Source organism: Cyprinus carpio, chromosome B7 (assembly GCF_018340385.1).
Source record: "Cyprinus carpio isolate SPL01 chromosome B7, ASM1834038v1, whole genome shotgun sequence".
NCBI classification, from domain to species: Eukaryota; Metazoa; Chordata; class Actinopteri; order Cypriniformes; family Cyprinidae; genus Cyprinus; species Cyprinus carpio.
In genome coordinates this window covers 9,141,641-9,167,150 of record NC_056603.1, presented here as the reverse complement: position 1 = coordinate 9,167,150, position 25,510 = coordinate 9,141,641, and the positions used below count along the sequence as shown (strand labels likewise).

The 25,510-nt window shown below is 35.6% G+C and overlaps 1 pseudogene; it reads left to right on the top strand.

Moving 5' to 3' along the window:
• LOC109073660 overlaps nt 1-25,510 on the top strand; it is a 40,878-nt pseudogene that overhangs the window by 8,820 nt on the left and 6,548 nt on the right.

The following is a 25,510-nucleotide window of genomic DNA, read 5'->3' as shown; positions in this document are numbered from 1 at the left end:
TGAAGTAGCTCTATAGCACTATGTGGCTCAGTCCCATAACTGAAGGTTTTATATTACCCGTGTAAATTTCCCATGGTGCCTAGCTCTACTTTATGATTTAATAAAAGGCCTTAAAGGTGTCATACATTACCAATTAAAAGTTTTATTTTTTTTTCAGCAGAGATCGATTGAACTGAGGGTGACTTTATAGACATTTATAAAGTTACAAAAGATTTCTATTTCAAAGAAATGTTGTTGATTTGAATTTTATTCAATAAAGAGTATTTTGGAAACATTAAAAAATCAAGCATTTAATGGTAGTATAGGTGATATGGAGCAATATGGGGTCAGTAAATAATAACTGAATTGGCTGAAATATCCTTTCAAACATTTTTACCACACTCTGTTCACACACTATACCCAATATGCATTCAGTGTGTCATCGTCCTGTGACCCATCAGGTGGACAGTGTAACAGCAGTGGTTGAGTTCAGCTCATTTGCTGAATCTCTGACGTTGGCTCTGCTCACCGATCCAGGAACTGACCGAGCTGGCTCTTCAGCTTCTGTGCTCCTGTCAGCTCAGTGTTCATCTAGGAGGAGAACAGATAATACCTACACATGCAGAGGTGAATGCACACATTACAGTGTTATTTTCTGCCTCATTTTATGCATATTATTTAGGTAGAGATGGAAGTATGAGAAACAATAACCTCTATTCAAATCAGTGCCATTTAATTGCATTCATTTACAAAATGTAGAATCAAAAATGCAATATTTTCAAAGAGAAAATGGCAAGATTAGTATTTTTTTTTTTATTGCTGCAGTTGCACTCTCAGTGTGATCTCAACAAATCTTCTCCTCTCATCTTTATAATGGTTTTGTTTGCACAACGTTTCTAGCTCAAAGCGATTTGCATTCAGCTTTCCCTCAGAGGCTCCATCTGTGTCAAGCCGTTTGTCTTATTGTTCTCTATCTTACTGTAGGAACTCCCGTCTGAGCAAGTGATCATGGCAATCTCCCTGCTACTGCTAAGTGCCTCCACCTCTCAGCAAACTGCCCTCCTAGAGCTCGGTAAAGCCCCTCTTGCTACAGTATCTGACTGCATCAAATTGACACAGCTAGCTTAATTTCCACAGAAAATGGTGAAATTATTACAGGCAGTTTTTGCACAGAAAATTTTATTTTTTATTTTTTTTACTCTTTCTTGCTGAGCTTCATGCTGATTGCAACATATACAAATAAAACTGTGTGAGAAAGAAAATATGTAAAAATTTAGACTCAATAAAAAGTGTTCATTTCCAGATGAATTGCATCAAAAAAAGGATAATGAATTATTTATAAGGCTCATACTAAGGATTATGGATTTGAACCTTTAATTATATAGCACTTTATACAACACAGATTGTTTCAATGCAGCTTCACAATAATAAACAGTAAAATATCAGAATCAATGATTCAACTTCATCAAAAGGAGACAAATTTAAAAAGACAATAGTATGAGTTCAGTGTTGATTCAGTTCAGTTCAATAACTGTGTTCTTCAGGCATAAAACAGTTCAATTTAGCTATATGCAGAATGCAATAGTGTTGTTTTTCAACTCCAGCCAAACCCTTAAACCTGTATTTTAAACTTGATACGCCATTTGTCCAGCAGAGTTTGCTAAAATGATGTGGTTTATTGGTGTACAATAAATAATAAAATGAAGTAAAAGACCTGCTGAACCGTCTTGAATTGAATACTGACACTGTTGTCTTTGTAAATTGTTTTTGAGATAAATATTTTTTTTCTTGTATTTGATTAAGTTTGGCATCATTTAATCTGTTATTTCCGTGAAGCTCCTTTGAAACAATCTTTGCTATACAAAGTAATAAATAAATAAAGGTGACTTGATTGACCCTAACATAAAGCCTTGCTTGTTTCGAACAAGTTATTGTATTCACTAAGTTAGAGTTGTGAACTATAACTTGTCTTTTTCATTTCTGCCAGCTGTGAAGATTGTCCCTCCTGAGGTTCCTCCTCCCTGGGGAGTGTCTTTGCTGGTGATGCCCTTGTTACAGGTGCTATCCTGCTCCAGTCTCATGGATGCTCTGGCAGACTTGCAAACACGCACAAAGAACCTTAAAGTGGCCAATTCACTGTTGCAAATGGTTCAAAGAGAGCCCTCAGATCAAAAAGAGGTACCATAAATAATCATGCACCCATTCGGAAGAGAGTTTTCAAAGTAGCGTGCGACATTAGGCTTTGCGTTTAACTCTACAGGGCTCCACACAGATGAGTTTGCCTCTCAGCACTTTGTACAGCGAGCTCCAAGTGGCCACCAGTGTCCTACACCAAATTTCTATAGACCCCATGTCTACTGTAGAATGGCTTTACTCCCTGCAGTCATCACTCTCTGTCTGTGAACACGTCCCAGATACTGTTTGTCTCCTGGTGTCCCATGTTATAGTCAGCAGTCACGGGGATCTCTGCAGGTTAGCACTGGGCACTGCTGCTGCCCTTGCCGAGGCCGATCCTGCTAAGATACATGTAGCATCTCAGCGTTTAGTTTAGTTAGTCTGCTGTACTGCAGTTCTGTACTTAGTTGGAGGTTGTGTAGCCTAGTGGTTAATGCTTCAGACTATTCAACCAAAAAGTTGAATAGTTTTAACTCTTTAATTCACTTACTCACACTTTTTTTTCTGTTCCTGCAACTTGATGGAATAGTTATTTTCTCACTCTGTTTATTCCAAACTGTAAGATTTCTTTATTATATACTTTACTACTTAATACTATACTAAACTACTTTACTATTATTTACTGTTTTGTTCACATAAATTAAAAATAAAAGTGTAAAAATTTAACAAAATTAAATGTAAGATTTACTACATGATAATGTACAGTATATTAAAAAATAAGTATTCGTTTTGAGATTTATTAAACATTTTAAAGTATTATTGAAATTATTAGTGTTTTTTTAAGATTAACTTTACATGACCTTTAGATGATGGCAAGCAGAAATAACTGAAATTAAATTTAAATAAAAAATCTTTTGCAGTAAGGTTTTTAAAAAAGAAATGAACACTTTTATTGAGCAAGGAATACATTTTCTGAAAGTGAAGTATATTATATTCATCATCAAAGAATCCTGGAAAAAGTATATATATACTGTATATATATACAGGTCCTTCTCAAAAAATTAGCATATTGTGAAAAAGTTCATTACTTTCCACTTTCACTTTCAACTTTCATATATTTTAGATTCATTGCACACCAACTGAAATATTTCAGGTCTTTTATTGTTTTAATACTGATGATTTTGGCATACAGCTCATGAAAACCCAAAATTCCTATCTAAAAAAAATAGCATATCATGAAAAGGTTCTCTAAACGAGCTATTAACCTAATCATCTGAATCAACTAATTAACTCTAAACACCTGCAAAAGAATCCTGAGGCTTTTTAAAAACTCCCAGCCTGGTTCATTACTCAAAACCACAATCATGGGTAAGAGGTTAACCCAGAAGGCCATCATTGACACCCTCAAGCGAGAGGGTAAGACACAGAAAGAAATTTCTGAACGAATAGGCTGTTCCCAGAGTGCTGTATCAAGGCACCTCAGTGGGAAGTCTGTGGGAAGGAAAAAGTGTGGCAAAAAATGCTGCACAACGAGAAGAGGTGACCGGACCCCTGAGGAAGATTGTGGAGAAGGACGATTCCAGACCTTGGGGGACCTGCGGAAGCAGTGGACTGAGTCTGGAGTAGAAACATCCAGAGCCACCGTGCACAGGCGTGTGCTTTTGAAACCAGAAACAGCGGCAGAAGCGCCTGACCTGGGCTACAGAGAAGCAGCACTGGACTGTTGCTCAGTGGTCCAAAGTACTTTTTTCGGATGAAAGCAAATTTTGCATGTCATTCGGAAATCAAGGTGCCAGAGTCTGGAGGAAGACTGGGGAGAAGGAAATGCCAAAATGCCTGAAGTCCAGTGTCAAGTACCCACAGTCAGTGATGGTCTGGGGTGCCATGTCAGCTGCTGGTGTTGGTCCACTGTGTTTTTATCAAGGGCAGGGTCAATGCAGCTAGCTATCAGGAGATTTTGGAGCACTTCATGCTTCCATCTGCTGAAAAGCTTTATGGAGATGAAGATTTCGTTTTTTTCAGCACGACCTGGCACCTGCTCAGAGTGCCAATACCACTGGTAAATGGTTTACTGACCATGGTATTACTGTGCTCAATTGGCCTGCCAACTCTCCTGACCTGAACCCCATAGAGAATCTGTGGGATATTGTGAAGAGAAATTAAACAGACACAACACCAAAAACACTCCATAACAATTATTCCGCAATCGAAGCATCCTGGGCCTCCATAACACCTCAGCAGTGCCACAGGCTGATTGCCTCCATGCCACGCCGCATTGAAGCAGTCATTTCTGCAAAAGGATTCCCGACCAAGTATTGAGTGCATAACTGAACATAATTATTTGAAGGTTGACTTTTTTTGTATTAAAAACACTTTTCTTTTATTGGTCGGATGAAATATGCTAATTTTTTGAGATAGGAATTTTGGGTTTTCATGAGCTGTATGCCAAAATCATCAGTATTAAAACAATAAAAAACCTGAAATATTTCAGTTGGTGTGCAATGAATCTAAAATATATGAAAGTTTAATTTTTATCATTACATTATGGAAAATAATGAACTTTTTCACAATATGCTAATTTTTTGAGAAGGACCTGTATATAGCATATATACTGTACAGTATATATAAATATACAGTATATGTATGTGTGTGTGTGTGTGTATGTATATATATATATATATATATATATATAATATATATATATATATATATATATATATATATATATTATATATATATATATATATATAAATGATTTCTGTAGGATCATGTGACACTGAAGACTGGAGTAATAATGCTGCATTACAGGAATAAATTACATTTTAAAATATATTAAAATAGAAAATGGATATTTGAAATTAGTTCAAAATAGTTTTATTTTTAATGCGTTTTTCATTATTATTTTTCAGACATGGTGAGCATAAGAGATTTCTTTCTAAAACATATAAAAAAAATCTTACCAGCTCCAAACTACTAAACCGGTGGTGTGTATAAAACAGTATATATTCATATGCAGTTTTATTTGGAGAACATTTTCCTCCCTGGAAAAAAAAGATTTTGGAATGACATAAGGTTGAGTCAGTGATGACAAATTTATTTTCCTTTAACCATAGTTTGCTTTAGGAGGATTGTCAGTGCAATATATGTCAACATTGTGGCGTTATGGAAACAAATTAGACAAAATAGACATACTTTACTTCAGACTAAATTCACAGAGATTCTTCAGAAACTGTTGTACAGAATTATTTTTATGCTCTTGTCTTTTTTGATTGGCCTCCATGTTTCATTCAGGACTATAAAGGATTTTCACAAATCACAAAGACTGTATAACCGTTCTCTAAGCTGTAATGATGAAAACCACAGTCGTTAGACGCGTTCCTTTTACACATTAAGAGCACCACATTGTTCCTTGAACGACAGACATTTAACAAAAAAATAGCACAATTGGAAAAACAATTTTCCCCTCATCTTACGCTTTCATTTCTATCCATTATCCAGATGTCAGTGTTACTAGGCAACATGCGCAGCCTTAGAAACTGGAGCAGTAATTACTTTTAGCTAAATGCTAAATGAAGGTGTATCATTGTACAGTAGACCTGTACTCCCCACTTACATTCATTACAAAATGCCTGAGGGCTCTCATGGACAGAAGGTCATTGAGACCAGAACGACTGGCAGCCGTGAACATGGGAAGTGTGTGACCTGAGGGAGGATGTGCAGCCCTGCAGGACTGCTGTAGTCACACTAACTAGAAGATATTCAAGGAGGAATATATATCATCTGTCACTGGCTCTATGCCCTTATTAGAGGCCTTGGCTGGATGCTGAGATTCAATCTACTGCTTTCCGATTAGGGCTGCTGGATGATTTATTGAATGCTCACAGTATATTCACAGTGATTCCGCTGCTGATAGAAAATGATTGTGCTGATTTTATAATGTGATGTGCCATTGAGTTTACTAGACATTAACTTGTCATTAGACTATGTTTTCTCTATTTTTCCACCCTTTCTTTGGTCCTCATTTATTAGGACTGTTAATTGGCTTGCTCTGTGGGTCAGAGGTTGTGCTGGTTTCAGAGGGCCGAGTCTCTCCTCTCAGCTTTCAGGAAGGCTTTTGTAATGGTGATGCTGAGGGGTTAATCTCCAATTAGAGGTTAGAACAACTGCTATAAAGTTCCTTCTCTAAGGGTTAAAAATCTTCTCAGGAGAGCAAAGATCCGGTACTCCTGGTAATAGTGAGGGTCTATGAAGGAGAGGCTTGTCTGGGGAATTGTTTTACAAATCCTAAAGATAAATTAGGAAAGATAGTAGATTTTATGTGATGTATTGTAGATGCCATTTTTACACATTTATTAGCCTTCTTAGAAACACTTTACTTAAGTCCTGTATACAATGCTTGATCTAACTGGCCACACTAACAAAGGAGTTCTTTCTGGCAACGTGAACAATATTGCATAATCAAACCTTATTAAGGCTATTAAAGCTAAGCACTATTGAGAGTATCGCTACACCTGCAGCTGGGGAAATACCAGTAAACCCTTGCATTTTAATTATGTAAAATGTTTCTTGTTAAAAGCATGGTGACTTTTGGAGATGTGTAAATATTTTTTTGAATCAAAAGGGTTTTTATTTCTGTTTAATGTAGTTAGCGTTCTCTAGTTGGTGAATAATTACTTGTGTATGATTATTGTTCTTGTACTCTGTTAATTTCAAACTCTCTTTTCAAGTGAAATTGTATTTTTCAGTACATTGAGAATTGATGCGGCAAGAACAGTTTATACAGTGATGGTCTTTACCCTTACATTTAGCATTAGGTTTTGAGGTTCAGTGATTTATTAATGTTTTAATTGCATCTCTGAACTTAATTCCACTTGCATTTATTTGTTATAGTTTTTGTAAATATTTTAAATATGATTTTTTTTACACTTCAAATTTACATTTTAAATTTGTTAAAATTTGAGGAAGTTTTTTTGCCATTTTTAATTTTTATTATTATTATTTTATTTTATTTTTTTTTTGGTAAAAATTTATAGTGTTTATATAGTTTTTAATTTATTTAGTTATAGTTATTTTAGTACTAAATTTGAAATCTATCTGAAATAAAATATATTTAGTCACAGTTAGTATTTATTTTATTTTAAGTATTGAAAATGTTTTATAATCATTTTTGGTTTTGTTAATAATAATAACCGTGCTTGCAACCACTTAATATTACTGAAATTTTAAAGTTCACACATGTGAATGTAAGTTTTTAGAATGAATATATTCTCACAAAATTGTATTTATTCAAGGGATTCATTTTTGTATTTATCTGATATTTATTTATTGACATTTATATCTATTTGTCAGATGCTGACCGTTTAAATAGCCACATAGTGGAAGTAAATGCTAAGTGGTGTTTTACACTTACAGTCAATAATAAGAAGGTTTTCCAGTGTGAGTACAGTGTGTTGAACTTGCAGGCATTGGTCAGGGTCTCGTCTAGATCTGAGCCTGAGGGGGTCTAATCTTGATATGTATCTAGGTCTAGGAGGATGTGGTTTCAACTCGGATGCCTCCAGAAGTCTATCAAAAAAATCCTTGGATGAGTTTGTGTTTTGTTGGTTGCTCATTTATGCATAACGCTGGCCTTGTGGGAATGTGAGCTGTTGTGTTTTCCCGAAGCAAAAGACTCCAATATAAACCAGCAGACCCCTTTAGTCACCGCAAAGCATTTCGTTTGATGCCAAAAACCTGAAATGAATTAACAAAGCAGCTCTTGGGTATGTACTCAGATTTGAGGGCATAGTCCTCAATTCAGGTAGAGAAAGTTTTCAGGTCCTTCATATGCTCCGCAGGTTTTAACCAGTTTGTTACTGTTTACTGCAGCCCCTCAGTTTCTCCTGAAGTCAAGCATACCTTTCATTTTTATTTTGCTTGAGCTGGGGAAACACTGAACTTGGGCCAGTCTTTTAGTATTATAGAAGCTTCTGAAGCAGTGTTTATGCTACAGAAAACAGCTTGAGAAAATAAAGAAAGAGAGAAACAGGGTGTTAGTCAGACGGTTGGAGAGGATTGCAGCAACTGCTGGAATGAACTTCAAAGCTGAGGGCTCTTTGGCGTTCCTCGCCCGCTGCATGAGATGGATAACTTGTGACAGTCTTGCTCGGTTTAACTCGAATGAGGTGGGTGAGAAGAATAAGAATTTGCCCTCCCACCCCTCCTCCATCAGCCCCTCGCTGTGATGAGCATGTCTTGTTACGTTATGGGCTCCAGCATTTCTTTGGTAGTCAGTCATGAGTGATTTTCCTGATTATCTGTTGTTTTAGCCTCTTTATTTTCTTAACTTAGAAGCCATATTTCTGTGTACATGGTCAACTTTTTTCATTCCACTGATCTCACCTGTCTTTTTTCTTTTTTTGTCTTGTTTTTCTTACTTGCTTGGTTTCTTTTCAACTATTTTGAATGATCGAGCTGTAATAAAGCTATTAAAGCTGAGCAACATGAACATGTATTGCTACATCTTAAATGAGCGTTCACCCAAAAATGTGAAAATTTTGTCACCCTCATGTTGTTCCAAACCCTTATGACTTTCCTTTGTTGAATGTAAAAACTGAAAACTCTTCAAAATATCCTTTTTTTCTGTCATGCTGAAAAATCAAAGCCACTTTGGGTTGGAACGACATGAGGATTTTTTTTTTTTGTGTTTTTTTGGAACGACATGAGGATTTTTACTTGATTTTTTTCTGTCATGCTGAAAAATCAAAGCCACTTTGGGTTGGAACGACATGAGGATTTTTACTTGATTTTGCTTTAGTTCTTTCAGTATTGCTCGATTGTTGTCATATCCATCTTTCTGTCTTTCTCTTTCTTGCTGTTTGTAGTTTTCATATAGTGGTTTTCAAGGGTCTTTGCATTGCATTTGTCCTGCATGATTTCATTTTTAATTAAATTCTTTGTAGTGCTCTTTGAAAGGATTGGATGTTAAGAATGTCCTGTGAGTGACTGATGATGATTCATTTAATTTCTGTCAGCTTAATGAAAATAAAACTGAGATGATTATGTTTGGCTTTTCTACTGCTGGTAATCAACTGTAGGTCTCTTAACAGCAATGTCTCGACCCCGTTCTTGAATTTTAACATTAATTGTCATCAAGAACAGCTCATATCTTTCTGCAATTCTTTCACAGCTTTTGATCTTTGTCACATCTGTAACATCATTGCAGCTCTTTATACACTACATTATCAAAAGTTTGGGTTTGGTAAAATTAATAATTTAAAAAAAAAAAAATTATAATTTTAAAGTCTCTTATGCTCACCAAGCCTAAATTGGTGCTTTCCAAACATTTGTTATTATTACCAATGCACAACACAGAAAATCGCCACAACACAATGAAATAAGCACAGCACAACGAAATCACCAGAACACAACAAAATTAGCACAACACAATGGAAACAAGCTGCAACACAACAAAATTACATGACATGCAAGAAAAAAAATAAAAATTGTGCACACGATTTACTAATTTGTTCCCTCTATGTACTAAAACGTGCACATGATTACTATTTCATTCCATAGATTTGCTAAATCATGTGCACAATTCACTAATTCATTCTCTCGATTTATAAAACGTGTGCACGACTTAGCAAATCGAGGGAACAAATTAGTAAATCGTGTGCACTATTTATAAATAAAGGGAACCAAATAGTAAATCGTGCGCATGATTTAGCCTACTATTTTTTTTTTGCTGCATGCCATGTGTGGGGCTCCATACAAAATTAGCACAACACCTCGAAATTGCCACAACACAACACAAACAAGGTGCAACATAACAAAATTAGTACAACACAACACAAACAAGGTGCAACACAATGAAATTAGCACAACACAAACAAGGTGCAACACAACAAAATTAGTACAACACAACAAAATTAGTACAACACAACGAAATCGCCACAACACAACACAAACAAGGTGCAACACAACAAAATTAGTACAACACAACAAAATCGCCACAACACAAACAAGGTGCAACACAATGTAATTAGCACAACACAAACAAGGTGCAACACAATGAAATTAGCACAACACAACAAAATCACCACAACACAATGGACACAAGCTGCAACACAACAAAATTAGCACAACACAACGAAATCGCCACAACACAACACAAATAAGGTGCAACACAATGAAATTAGCACAACACAAACAAGGTGCAACACAATGACATTAGCACAACACAACGAAATCGCCACAACACAACGGACACAAGCTACAACACAATGAAATTAGCACAACACAACAAAATCACCACAACATAACAAAATCGCCACAACACAAACAAGGTGCAACACAATGAAATTAGCACAACACAAACAAGCTGCAACACAATGAAATTAGCATAACGCAATGGAAACAAGCTTTAACACAACAACATTAGCACAACTCAACGAAATCGCCACAACACAAAGGAAACAAGGTGAAACACAATGAAATTAGCACAACACAACGAAATCGCCACAACACAACGAAATCAGCACAACACAATGGAAACAAGCCACAACACAACAGTATGATATATTTTTCTCAGGAATATTTGAAAGAATTGCATTTGTTTGAAAAGTAACATTATGTGCCCTATCATATACCAACTCAAGGTGTTTTTGCTAGGTTCAACCCAACACAGTTCTCAATTTCCCGTCCTGCACTGCATTGTTTAAATAGCAAATGCATTTGCGCCCATTTGTGCGCCCATGGGCATGCTGGTCTAAAAAAGAGATGTGTTCAGGCACACTGTTGGCACTTTGCTATTTTGAGGAACTGAAAATAGACTGCACCATAGACCAGCTCAAACCTGGTCTAAAGTCTGGCACAATATTTTTTCTCTGTTATTTAAAGAGCGCGTTAGTAATATGTGCCTATAGGCGGGTGCACAACACACATACACTTTACTTATTACACACACAGGGATGCGCAGTAGCACACAAACATTTTTAAAATAGAAAAATTACATTCCGCCATGTAAATAGCGATCCCGCCATGGCGCGAGCGCAACTGGCTTTTAAAGGAGATGGGAGATGAGACTCTGATTGGTTTATTGCACGTTACACCCAAACAATACCCATTACTCATTAGGAGAATAGGGACAATCCATTTAGACCATGCGCCCGGGCGCGCCAACTGTTTTCCCGTCGTAAACTAGCAAAAGTGGATTAGGACACGCCCTGAGTGCACCTGTGCCATGCACTTTAGACCATGCACTTAGATAGTTAAAATAGGGCCCAATATATGTTTTTACTGTCACTTTTGGTCACTTTAATGCACCCTTGCTAAATAAAACTATTATCTGTATATCTGACCTTCTCTCAACTTCATGAGTTCAGAAAATGGCAGCTGTACTTTTATATTAATTGACTGATCCCATCACTTCTGTACTGGCCTCATTGCACCGGCTACCAGGAAGTTTTTGAATTGATTTTATAATGCTATTCATTTTTAAGGCCCTGCACGGACTTGCTCCACAGTATTAGTAATCTCCTCCACCCTTACTCTACCTCCAGCTCCCTGAGGTCATCAACCCAATTACTTCTGTTCCCCTCTTGCTTTTTCGGTCCGAGGGAGATCAGGCTTTCTCTGTTGTAGCCACTAGACTTTGGATTTTAAAAGCAGTTTTGTTCTTGAAAGTGTATTTAGTAGGTTACTTATCTTTGCAGTTAATTGTCTATTAATTGTTTGCTAAATTGTCTACTTCCTGTCCTGATGTTTAAACTAACCAGAGTGTCTGATCCATCTTTGTCTCACGCTGTTCTCTACACTCTGCCAAATCTGGGAACCCACAAGGCACAGTCATTAACATGCACAGCATGCACTGTTTACCTGATAAGGGAATATTAAATTAGAATCTTAATTCATAGATATTTTTCAGCAAATGTGTTTTCTTGATTTTCAAAGTTTTACCAAGAAAGATTATTGGAATTGGAAATTAAATTACATTTAATTTAATTACATCTGCACATAGGTAATCACTCACTGTTAATAAATTATATTAAAAAGATGTTAACATGCATCGCAGTCAAAATTAAGAATGCAACACCCATTTACAGGGTATTGCAGCACAGCTGTATAAAGTCCGTCTGCATGGATTTGGGATACTTTGCTTCCCCTGTTGCTATGGCAACAGCTTACCTGCACTGTAGGCAACTCCAGCCATTAACCTGACCATTGTCTGTGCCATTGTTATTCATCTGATTCCACTGACAATACGTATTATTCATAAATCTTCTATGGCAAATGTGTACTTCTGTAACATTTTGCTTGCTATTAAAATGCTACATCAACAAAAAACACATTCTGGAGGTTGCACAGTGTACTCTAAAATATGAGTAAATGATATAGGAGATGTTTCTGCTGATGTTATTATTCTTTATTTTAAATGCTTAGGCACTCTATCATCAGCCTTTGAATGTGGGTGGCAGTGTTTACCCTTTAATGTAGTCTTTAATTTTAACATTTTGTAAGCTGTGAGATACTCTTATTTTTTAAAAGCGCAGCAGAACACAACCTGGCCTGTAGGTCACAGCCGAAGCATTAAAAACATAAAAGCATTGGGTAACTTAAGTTTGCATATATTAACTAAACTATGCTTTTAGCTAAGTTTGCATATATCTGTTTCTGTTCAGTGTGTTTTAGTATTATGTGGATGAGTATCTTCTGCCTCGTGTGTGTTTATCCTGACTGAGCTCTCTTGTGTTTCAGTTCTGCATCCCGCAGGTGCTTCATGTCCTCCAAACTCTGGGCAGTTCATCCAGACTGAGGCCCGTGGCTCTGCACCTCTTAACTCTGTTATGGCAAAAACAGGTGCAGTTAACACTGATATCTGTTAAAACTGTTTTACTCTTCTTTATGTTGTGTCAGATGTCTGTGAGTAGGATGCCTTGATTCTGGTCATTTCTTATGTTGAATATCAGTATTCAATAATTATTTAAAATGAATGTATTCCCATTTTTCCATTTTTGTTTCTGTTTAGTTTGGTCTCCCAAGCTGGTTTTAAAGTGGTTTCGGCCACTTTTTTAGCAGGCCAGGCTGGTCTTAGCTGCTTTTTAGCTGTTTTTTTTTACTGAATCAACTGGTTTTAGCTGGATTAGCATAGAAACATGTTAACAACATGCTAGTAACATGCTAATCATTCTAGAAACATGCAAATAATTTGCTAATCACGTTAAAAAAGGCCATGCTAGTAACGTGCTAGTCATGCTAGAAACATTCTAACAAACTTGCTAAACATGCTAGAAACATGCTAGCATCATGCTAGTAACATGCTATTCATGCTAGAAATATGCTAGTAAAATGCTAATATTGCTAGAATCATGCTAGCAGCATGCTAGTAACTTGCTAATCATGCTAGAAACATGTTAGCAACTAGTTAAACATGCTAGAATCATGCTAGCATCATGCTAGTAACATGTTAATTATGCTAGAATGATGCTAGCCACATACTAATAAACTTGTTAATCATGTTAACAACATGCCATTAACATGCTAATCATGCTAGAAACATGCTATGTTATGGCTAATCATGATAAAAACATATATCCACCATGCTAATCATGCTAGAAACATGCTAGTAACATGTTAGTTACTTGCTAATTATGTTAACAACATGCTAGTAACATGTTAATCATGCTAGAAACATGATAGTAACATGCTTATCATGCTAAAAACACGTTTTATATCTGTTTTTCTGATTAACTGTATTGCCTTGAAAATATTCAAACTTTAATCTTTAAAACTATTTTAACTTTCAAACTACTTCAAGCTGAAAACTTTCAGACTGCAAGCTTGGTTTTAACCCTGTTATTAATGAAATGCAAAATTATATAAATACTAATTCATTTATTCTGACAATTTGTGTATTTTAGAAAAAAATAACATTTTAACTGAAATATTCCTCAACAGATTGACAGTTCAGACTGAATCTGGAAATGTTTTTTCTGAGACCCAATCCTAGTAAAATATCTGCTAAAACTGTATTTAGAATACACTTAAAATGTATGATTGTAATTCGTATAAGATGACAACATATCTAAAGCTAATTTCATTTGATTCATACAGGTTTAAGTATGACTTGTTTGTGTCCAAATATTTTGTTGGGCCACTATACTGTACTATATATCATAGTTCTGTTATACTCAAGATAGATTTATGAAGCTTTTGATTTTTTGGTATAGGACCGTGTGTATCCAGACCTGAAGAGACTGATGTCACAGCTTAAAAAATCAGATTTTTTTTTCTATTATTTAAAAAATATGTTTATTATGATTCATTTTTTAGTCCATTTTAGCCTGTTAGATAATTTTCTGACATATTCAAAAAGTTGCAAGTCATAAAAATGGATACACATGATCAAAAAAAATTAAGATCCTGTATAATAATACAGAACATACCGTTCAAAAGTCTGGGGCAAATACAAAGTCTCTCATGCTCACCAATAACTAATTTCATCAACATACAGACTATGAAATATTATTACAATTAAAAATAACTGTTTTCTATTTGAATATACTTTATTCCTGTGATGACTAAGCTGATCATTCTTAAAACATTTTCATGATCCTTCAAAAATCATTCTAATATGCTGATTTGATGCTCAAGAAACATTTCTCATTATTATCAGTGTTGAAAAAAAAAGATGGTACTGTGATAAATTTTTTTCAGGATTCTTTGATGAATTTAAAGTTAAAAATAAAGGCATTTACTTGAAATATAATTAAAAAAAATTTTAAATGTCTTCGCTGTCACTTTTGATCAGTATTAATTTCTTTAAAAAATGATACTGACTCCAAACTTTTGAACAGTAGTGCACTTTTAATACAGTATTTAAATTCTCTTACACTAGCCAGTGGCCCATTCTTACTGTTGCTCTGCATTTGAATATTCTACTCCTTTGTTTTTTTTTATGTTTAGGTAGTTGATATCATCTCCACGTGGAAGGCACTCTCTCCTAAGCTGTGCTGTGACACCAGACCCCTGGTCCTAAAGGCCACAGCTGAACTTCTGGCATTAGTGCCTGCTTTAAATGTCAAAACTGAAGAATATGAGGCACGAGAACACCACCCACTGTTTCTGATTGATTGCTAGATGTGTGCTATTTTGTAGCGGTGTCTGAATTCATAGTTAAAAGCATGATTTATTTCTCTCCGAATTTCATCCGGTACAAATTACTTCACATCTTATGTCCTTTTCCTTCCAGAAATTCAGAAACGAGGCAGTCAGTGTTTTATGGGGCTATGCTCTTACTTAGGTGAGCACTGACATTTTCAAATGGTAATGAGCGGTAGGCATGGTCAGGGTGGCTGACTAGTCACACAACAACTTCTAATGTAAAGTGCATCTGCAATTTTTTTTGTTATTTTTTCTAGCAGTTATGAGTAAACAGTAATAATTAAAGTTTTTTGGCTTCATCAGGACCCAGAGGTTGCAAGCCAAGGTTATAAAGCTCTCTCTGAGTACCCTGAACCATCTCACACTGTCCTCCACTTACCAGAGCAGGTGCGAACATTTGCTAAATATCCTCACATTATTTCTGTTATATACATTATATATATATATATATATATATATAAAATAATGAGAAATCCTTAATAAGAATAAAAACAGAAAAAATATATATATACTGTGTATCTGTACTGGTGATATGATCTTGCTAACAGGCCAGACCCGTACCAAAGCAGCCTGAAGAAGAGGATGAAGGGAAAGAAAATGAGAATGAGAAGGATGAAGATATTTCAGTACTAGGGGCGTCATATGTGAAGCTAGTTTGTCTCACACCACAATCCCTTTTACCAGGTATGATTATAAGACTATGGTGACTAACAGACTGTTTTGGTCGAACAAACTCTTTTAAATATAGTTTGACTTGCATTTACAGTTATTTGAACCACAAAACTTTCATTTTAATTAATTTATCTGAATACTTTGTAAGGTGTGGATGAAACAAAATTGACAATTCTGTCAGCTTTTAGATATTACACAAAAAATATATTTTGAAGAATGCTGGTAACCAAACTGTTTCGGTTCCCATTGAGTTCCATTATATTTTTAAACCATACAGTTGAAATCAATGGGAACAGAAACTGTTTGGTTACCAACATTCTTCAAAATATCTTCTTTTGTATTCCACAGAAGAAATGAAGGTTCAGAACAGTGTGAGGGTGAGTATATAATGACAAAGTTTTCATTTTGGGGTGATCTATCCCTTTAATACTTCACATTTTGACTCAATTTGTATTTTACAATTTGTGCATTATTGTATAATTTCTTTTGCTTCTCAAAATGCCACATTGAATAAACACCATTCGATTCTTGTTTCATGTAAGACAATTATGTGTACAACTTTTATCACCTGTTATCATTGAATACTGTTATTTTATTTAAATTGATTGGTTCTTCAGTTATTACATTTCTTCATTAATCTCTTTGCACACAAACTCTCCGGTCATGAAAACCTGGAAATGTCAGGGTAAAATGGATTTTTGTTTAAAAAATTAAAAATGTACAAGACATGACAATGTACTATTTGTGAGCAAATAATGATATATGACAATAATATATGAATATTATTGTTGTATGAGTCCGTTCTTATCTGTGAATGAATTGAGTCAGTCTGAATAACTGATGTACTTGTTGGTTTCATAGAGATCTGTACCAATATTAATGAATGCTAATTGGGTTGTTTACTTAATACTTAACCTACCTGTTCTGCTTATTCATTATATAAGATTATATGAGGGATACATTCACTGTTATATGGTTAAATAACAAGCCAGCTGCCTGCATTTTTACAGTGACAGAAGAAATAAACGGGGACAGATTTTGTGTACTGAAATTTAACGTATCATAGACCCAAGGTGTGATCGTTTCACAGTTACTGTTATGTAATTGTAGCTTATTTCCATAATTTTACCAAGGTAATGTATTCGAAATAGCTTGATGAATAGAACTTGAGGCTGTTTGGTTCAGTGTACTGCACTGCAACATTGCAAACCCACAACAAAGACTAAAATGCCATTATAAATTACACAATATGGAATATATTATAGACTTGTGTTGTTTATCCTTTAACAAAAACCTACTTAATTCATGAGTTTTGTCTTCTAATGCAGCCCTTGAGACCTTCCTAACAGCTCTAGTGAGGCAGGAGATGAACCAAAAGCCCCGTGGCGTGTACCATTCAGCTCTGTGTGGAGGGAAAAACTGTATCTGGAATTCCTCCTTTTATGCTGAAAACTTATGAGAAGAACAAGCAGCTGGGTCTAAAACCTGGCTTAGCAGGTACATATACAGTACAAGAGTCATTTAGCTTTGTAATGATGGTAATAAAAAGCATTTGGAAATTGTTATGGCTAATGTATATTTGGCACAACTGACGTAGGAAATTATGTATTTGTCCATTTAAAATGTTCAAATAAACATACGGTTGGTTAGGTGTGTTTCAGCTGGGCTTCTATTCTGTTATGACCTACCTGTTCAAACGGACAAAGATGGACATCCAATCCCCCGCTTCCTTGTCAGCAGAGGGTGGAGTTACCAACAAATGTGAGCCACCCTTATTCAAGAGGTACCTTCCAGCACACACTTATTTGGGTGAAACTTAAAGACTTGAATTTATATTTAAATTTAAATTACATTTTACCCCAAAATGAGAAAAGAAATGTATGTATTATTAATGAATGGTAATATACTGTATCTATCTATCTATCTAAATATATGTGTGTGTACTTGTATATTAGTGCTGTCAAATGATAATTAAATATAAATACCAACAAAAACAAAAAAATATTTAAACAAAATATATTACTTTGTACTGTGTTTATTTACTAAGTAAATATAAATACTCACACATGCATGTATATATTTAAGGAAAATATGTTACGTTATATATATAATATTAATATATAATAGGCTAATAGGCAAATACATAATAAGTAAACAGTACAATATAAATACATACATGTAAATATTTTCAAAATATATGCTGTATGTGTTTGTATTTATATATACATAATAAGTAAACACAGTACATAAATTATGTAAACAAAAACTTTTATTTTGGTTGTGATTTTGATGACATGATGACATTTGACAGCACAAATATACATATATATATATATATATATAGAGAGAGAGAGAGAGAGAGAGAGATAGAGAGAGATAGATTATATTATTCTTTTATCATTTATAAAGTTTTTTTTTTGTCATTGGTGTGTTACATTAGATTCAAAATTCAGTATTCAGATATATTTCTTGTAATTGTGAATATATGAATACTTCACCTTTTCCTCTTTTAGGTGAACATCCAGCCGTCTGAATGGCATCGCTCCCTGCTCTTGCCTCAGGCTTGGCGGGGCTTCATGCGCCGGGCTTACCATGCAGCTCTCCAGGTGATTCTGTGGGATATTTAAAACCCCAAATCAGATGTATAAGAAGAAGACTAGCTTTATAATCAAGATAATAAATAAAGAGAAAAATGCCAGAGTAAGAAATGATACACATCGAAAGGCAGAGCTGGCAGAGCTGGAGATGCTACAGAAACAGGATAAAGAGAGCCTGGAGGAACTGCAGTACAAACAGCACCATGCCAGGCTCTGGTAAGATTCACACATCCAAGTTTGTGTTCAAATTGTAAATGAAACAGAAGTAGCAACAGAGCTTTTCTTCCAAATTTGGAAATACATACGAGTATACATTTCGAGGGTAATCAAAAAAGGAAAATAAATGTAGGGTACTTCTGTAAACAAACAAAAAATTCACTTTGCTTACATAGATATATTACATGTAGTTTTCTTTAAAAGGCTAATAGATGCAAATAAAGCTATAAATGTAAAAAAGTTGTTCGGTGTTGATTCTCCCTTAATAGTTCAGATGAACCCCGAAGACTCACAGACGTCATAGCTGGCAATAAACAGATTCTTGTAATGCAATATATTTTATTGTTTTTAGCACCAAAAGCTTAGCACTTTCAGAAACTGTCAAGATGAATGCTGTGCCATAATGAAAGCCTCTGAAGACTGAAGTGTAATTGGAGCTTTGCACCATAGGGAGCAATGTGAAGGTATTATTTTATACATCTTGCTTGTGTCAAACCATCCAGAGCCATTGAATTGTGATTGCTCTGGCCTTTTCAGCTGCTTTGAAAAGCCTTTGAATAGAGACTGACATTTCAAAGACACATACAAATGCATGCACATCACCATTACACAAATTCATATAATCTTTCAATGTAAATCTGTTGGCATGTATAGACTGTTATTGTTCACACGGTCTCTCGCCATAATATGCCCTATCGCATAGCCATGCAGTCTGGCAAGAACACCATAACTCAACCCCCAGGACGCCATTTTGACGGGCTGTCAGTCTATGAGTGATTGATGGGATAACATGTTCTGATGGCAGCCAGAACTTCATTCCCCATGGCATCACAAATTCTCGTTTGTTCTGCAGTCTTTGTGTAATACAGTTATTCCTCTCCTGGGAGCTCAGGGCAGTCCGTATGTGGTCACGTGCCCTGAAGCATGCTGGGAGGGTTGGATAGTATGAGACCACTGGGATTATAGGGTTACAGCTTTTGCCCCCACAGAAAGAGATGTCAATTAAAGATGGTTTAAGCTGGAGGAAATGAGCTAGACATGTCTGATTTTGTCAGAGCAGAATCCAAAAATGATTCTGTCATGCTTTTCTCTAATTTAAGACATTTTTATTCTCAAGTTATTTTATAAACACATCAGAACCTGAATAAAATAAAAAACTTAAATTATACTTAAAAAAAACTTAGAAATCTCCATTAGTTTTTTGTAAAACCTGAATGATTTGAGAATGATTCAAGACAGTCTTGTTTTTCAGTGAAAGCAAGAACATCTGACCTTGTAAAATTGGACGTAGAATTAATTTAGAATTGCAATTTTTCTGTCATTAAGATTCATTACTTGAAATGTTTCAAAATCGTCCAGTGTTTCCATGTTTAAATAGGATGAATCCCAGATTTTCAGTATGGTTTTAGACTTTTGGGAGCCCTTGTCCTGTACGTAGCTGTGCGAATGGTACCTGAGCTCTTAAATCATTGCCTGAGGAGATGAAAGCTCTTCTTGTCAGTATGTGGAGCTCTTTAAATCATATCTCTCTCTTTCATTCTCTCTCTCTCTCTTTCCTCAGGGTCAGAGACCAACTGACTGATGTGGTCAAATCTGCCGCCAAGTGAGTTACTAAAGCTGCTGATATTCTGTTTAGTTTTATTTTTCTTTGTGTTTTTTCCCCCACAATCCCCTTTTCAAAGCTAAAAATCTAAACTATTGATTTTTTTTTTCTTTTCTAAGAAAAAGACTTCATATTCAGAATCTGTGGTTTGCTTTTGTTCACTGTAGTCTCTTAGGAAAGCATTTTCAGTGCAAATGTAAGTTTATAATTACTCAACTAACATTTTCAGGCCTGTAATCATTCTGTGTTGCTGCAGTGTTTTTCTGTTTAAAATCAGCCTGTATGTGGATTCATATTTTATCATTTTGTCTCCAATCTGACAGAGATAGTCTGGTTGTTCAAGGTAATTCTATCTTGGCATTAAGTGGCTTGGCTGTCGTCTTAACCAGATGTGAGAGCAGCCTTCCTACACAGTCTGAAAGTGGACTTGAGGTGAGATGCAGCTTTATCCATGGCTAGTTGCATAAAATATAGCCACCTAATTTTTTTTCTGCAAGACTGGTCACAACTTTTTAAAGTCAGTTACATAAAAATGTAGACCATTTCTAATTTGAATCCAAAAAAGCAGTTACTTTTTCTGTTTTCCTACTGCCTATCATTTCCTGGCTTTCCTTCTTTTCTTTTCAAGGGAAAACTTTCCAATAAACTGTCATTTTCTATTCCTAGGTGGGTCCGGACATCCTTTCCACAGTTCCCTGGCTGTCGTTGGTGATTGATACGCTGCTCAGCATTGTTAGCAGTAACAGTAACCCTAAAGGACAAATCTTCCCATGGTTCATTCATGTGAGTTGTAACTCCCTTGAGTGGGATTATTGAAAAATTATTAGTTTTTAGAGACTGTATCCATTTGGTTCACTGCACCTTATTTGAAACCTATTAAATATTTTGTTTTATTGAAGTATATGCTCTGAAGTCTATAATACTGCACCTTTCTCAACAAGTAGTAATGCCATATTGGTAACATATTACAATAAGGTTCAACTGATTAACAACTAACATTTTAACAGCATTTATTAATATGAGTTAATGTTCTTCTATGAATATACTAATGTTTATTGTTAATTAATTTATGTTTAAAATATATCAATGTTGACAACTTGAAATGTATTAGTGGATATGTAGAGGCTAACATTAACCTACAAAAGTATTGTTCATTTTTGATTCATGATACTGACACTACAGTTCAAAAGCGTGGAGTACTATTTGTTTAAAATAAACGAATACTTACACTCAGCAAGAACACGTTAAAGTGATCAAAAGTGAAAATACAGACATTTGTAATGTTACAAAATATTTCAAATAAATGATGCTCCTTTGATCTTGTTCATCAAAAGAATCCTGAAAAATGCATCACAGTTTCCAGAAATACATAAGCAGCAAAACTGTTTTCAACATTGATAATAATGAATGACATAATTTTATTTGTCTCACTTTTTTAGCGCTCCTGCTCCGGTGAGAACACAGCGAGTGTGATCGTGCGCTCCTGTGCTGCTCTGGGTCTGACGTTGTTGGTGCCGGTGCTGGTGCTGGTGCTGGTGCTGGTGCTGGTGCTGGTGCTGGTGCTGGTGACCTCATGCAGTGACTGGCAGGATCGCCCACCACAGATGAATCTCAGGCACTGAAGTTTCACAGTGGCCTGGCTCTGGGCATGTTTCTAGCATGGCTGCATGACGAGAGAGTCAGGTGTGTGCTGAGTGACACCATAACTTCAGTCTTCATAAAACAGAACTTCATCTTATCACCAGACAGTTTTAATAGCTATATCATGCTTGATGAATGTTTACTGATGTGTTTACTTGTTTTTTGTTTACTGTAGTGATATATCTGGGCAGTCAGTGGCAGGGCTGCTGATGAAGCATCTGGAACGACTGGAAGATTGTTGCTTTAATCCCAATCTGGAGTATTAGTTAATCTGTCTAATCATTTGTATCTATATATAGTATATTCTTCATTCCCCTTGTGCACTAAAAGATTCTTAAATGTTTGTTCTCTCTCAGTGCTGGTTGTGTGTGTGGTGTTGGGTTGGTACTCAGTACTCTCAGCAGCACTAGTCAGTCTGAGCGGGACCGTGTGCATGTGTCTCTCACGCTGGACAGACTCTTGCAGACCCTGCAGGACAGCAGCAATATGAGCCGCATGCTGCAGGAGGTAAAACCATATTGACTGTGGTGATGTTTTGAATCTTTAGTGGAGAAATGGCTTGATATTTTGCCTCTTCTACTGTACATTTGCTCAGAGTTTCCCAAAATGGGGATCACAAAATCCTGGTGGTTCATGAGGGAACTGCAGGGGGTAATAATAATAATGAATAAAATCATAAAAATATTAAATTAAAATAAATGAATAATAATAATAATAAACATTAAAATAAAAGCAATCAAAATAAAATGCTTACTAAAAAAAATAAGTTTTATGATACGTTTAGTGAACCGTGAACATGCAAATGTGTTGAAAATATTAATATAAAACTTAAAATCTCGGAATATGAAGTATTTTGGAAATTAAAATATTCTTGGCTGATGAAAAATGTGTGGGAATTCCTGCTTAAGCTGAACAGTGTTTATAAATTGACACATTGATTGTGATGACAGATTTTTTCTTTTAATGCAGTGAAAGCACTTTTTTTCCCCCATCACTTGCAGCTTAAACACTTTTAGTGGCAGTCATTTTTGTGCATCCAAACATTTCTTGTGTTTTTATGTGTTCTGTCGGGTGTCAGGTTTTGGCCTATTCTGGGGCATGTGTTGGAGTTTCAGCGTTTAGCGCAGGCATTATTGAGGCCAGTAAGGCCGAGGAAAGCATGAACACACTTCGCACCCTAACAGAGGAAAGCCAACAGGTGAGAGCTGAAAGCGACTGCTACTGTATAAGAAGAATCATACACTAAGATAAAGCTAATTAAAAATACTTTTATGATTAAATTGTTAGTTACTAAGCTTGATCTTAGAAGTAAGTGTATTTTGTAAGATATTTCTGAGTAGTTTTTGTGCACAACTGATTAAAAACTAGATATTTGAGTCACACTTTATGGCATTTATTATATGTGTTTTTAGACACCGGGCTTTGCTGTGGCATTGGGACTGACAGTGTTTGGACTCTCTTCTTTTGGTCAGCAGTGGACATCCAACCTCGTCTGCTGGCTGCCTGGACCAAGATACTGCTGGCAGAGATGATGTGGTTCGAAATGTATTGCTATTTCCATATGTTAAACATATTTTAACCTTATGTATGCTTTTTAAGCATGCTCATCACATCCTCATTTTATGTAGGACAACCACTTTATTTTCCATACCAATGCTGCTTTGGTTAAAAAATATGTCAGTGGAAGTAACAGTGGACTTTTTAGTTTATCTTCCTGACTAGTAAGAAACAGTGTGTTGTTGTGCCCCAGTAAGTGAACTATGAATCAAAATCTGATCTACAAGTCCAGAATTTAAGGTTAAGTCTTCCTCTTCCAGTGTCTTAGTGTTGATCTAGAAAGCTCAGGCATCAACACTAGATCTTAGCTTTCATGTGGGAGAAACTAAATGGTCATTTTTTCCTTTCTCCAGGGCTGTCCCACAATGCAGCGGCTGTCTGCCCTCAACAGACTGATTGCATTAGTGGGATCGGAGACGGCTCTCATTCAGGTAATTTAATGTTTAATTTGTGCTTGTGTTAAGCCTTGTGTTGTATTTGTACCTGGCAGGATGCTAGACACAGTTCCAGTTTAAGATATACGTGTTGGCATTCAGTACATTCAATGCAAGACTTAAAAATAACACACTAGCAGTGTAATAAATCTTGCTTCCTACAGCTAGAATGATTTTTTTCCCCCTTATCCTAGTGAATGTTAAATATCACAAATCATCACTTTCTGGTATATTACCCTACATTAAGTTCATTATCGTATGTTGAGGTGGCATTAGTGATAGCATTTAAATGCCAATCTCATATAGGCACTGCCCTTTTCTCACCCACACCTGTGCCAGACTGTTCTTTGTGTGGCAAATTACACTCCTCCATGCCCACCCACTTACAGACACTCGTACACATACACACACACACACAGCAAAAGCTGTCTGGCCTTTTTAAATGCAAATGCCACCATACTTGGAAGGTAGCCAGGAAGTGTCACCATAGTAACGGTGGGACTTGACAGCGGTCTGCAAGGATTTTCTCTCAGTGTGAATCGGAGCCTTGTGAATGTCTCGGATTACTCTGCCGCCCCACAGATGAAAAGATTTGTGTTAATGTGTCTTAAAGTCACTGAATAAACACTTTAAAGCACATTTTGGCTCATTCAAACACCCTCGACAGTTGATTCGTTCTTGAATTAAAATCTTGAATGCAGCTCATTTAGCTGGTGACTGTTCCTTTCAGATCGAAACTTGTTTAAATACCCCCAAACCAGCAGGATTTTAAAAAACTGATTGTTTTCTTTTTAGCTCAACTCTGTGTAGTAACTTTGTGAAAGTACAGGTAAGCAAGTAAATCTCAGTCACTAGGTAACCTACATACAGTACTGTAAAAGTTAACTGCTGAGGAAAGGTTCATGTAGGCTTAAATATAGTAGTAACAGTTGCTGGCCACATGAGGGTACTGTAGGGTTAAAATGATCAAGTATGAGAATGCTAAATGTGAAAACCAATGAATCATTTCTGACTTTTTGGATTTATGTAATTTGTCATTTTTTGCTCACTAAACATTGGAGAGTACTACTTTTCATTAGTGAAAGCAAATAAAAAAAAGCAGAATTTTTACATTTTAAATGGTTAAATAGATTATTAAAATAGATAATTGAATGCATGTTTTCTGAATTAAAGGTTTGTAAAAAAAAAAAAAAAAATTAAATGTGTAGTGTTAAATGCGTAGTGTTGTTAAATGATTGTAAAACACTTTTAATTCATGCATCTGTATTATTTGTTGAACTGTCCCCCGATGGATATTTGAGTTTGACACCCCTGCCATATCTTCATAGGCTTTTACTGTGTCCTAGAACCCTTTGACCTTCAGAAAGTGTGTTTTTATCTCCATTAGCTGAAGAGTGAATCAGAGGAGTCCTCACAACAGAAGGGCAGACTGAACGAGGTCATCAGAGCCATTACACAGGTTAGAAATCATGCATTTCAAATACATCAAAAATAAAGTTAAAAATATATATGGGAAGGTTGTCTTTTTTTGTTGTTGGTAATAACAGTAACAA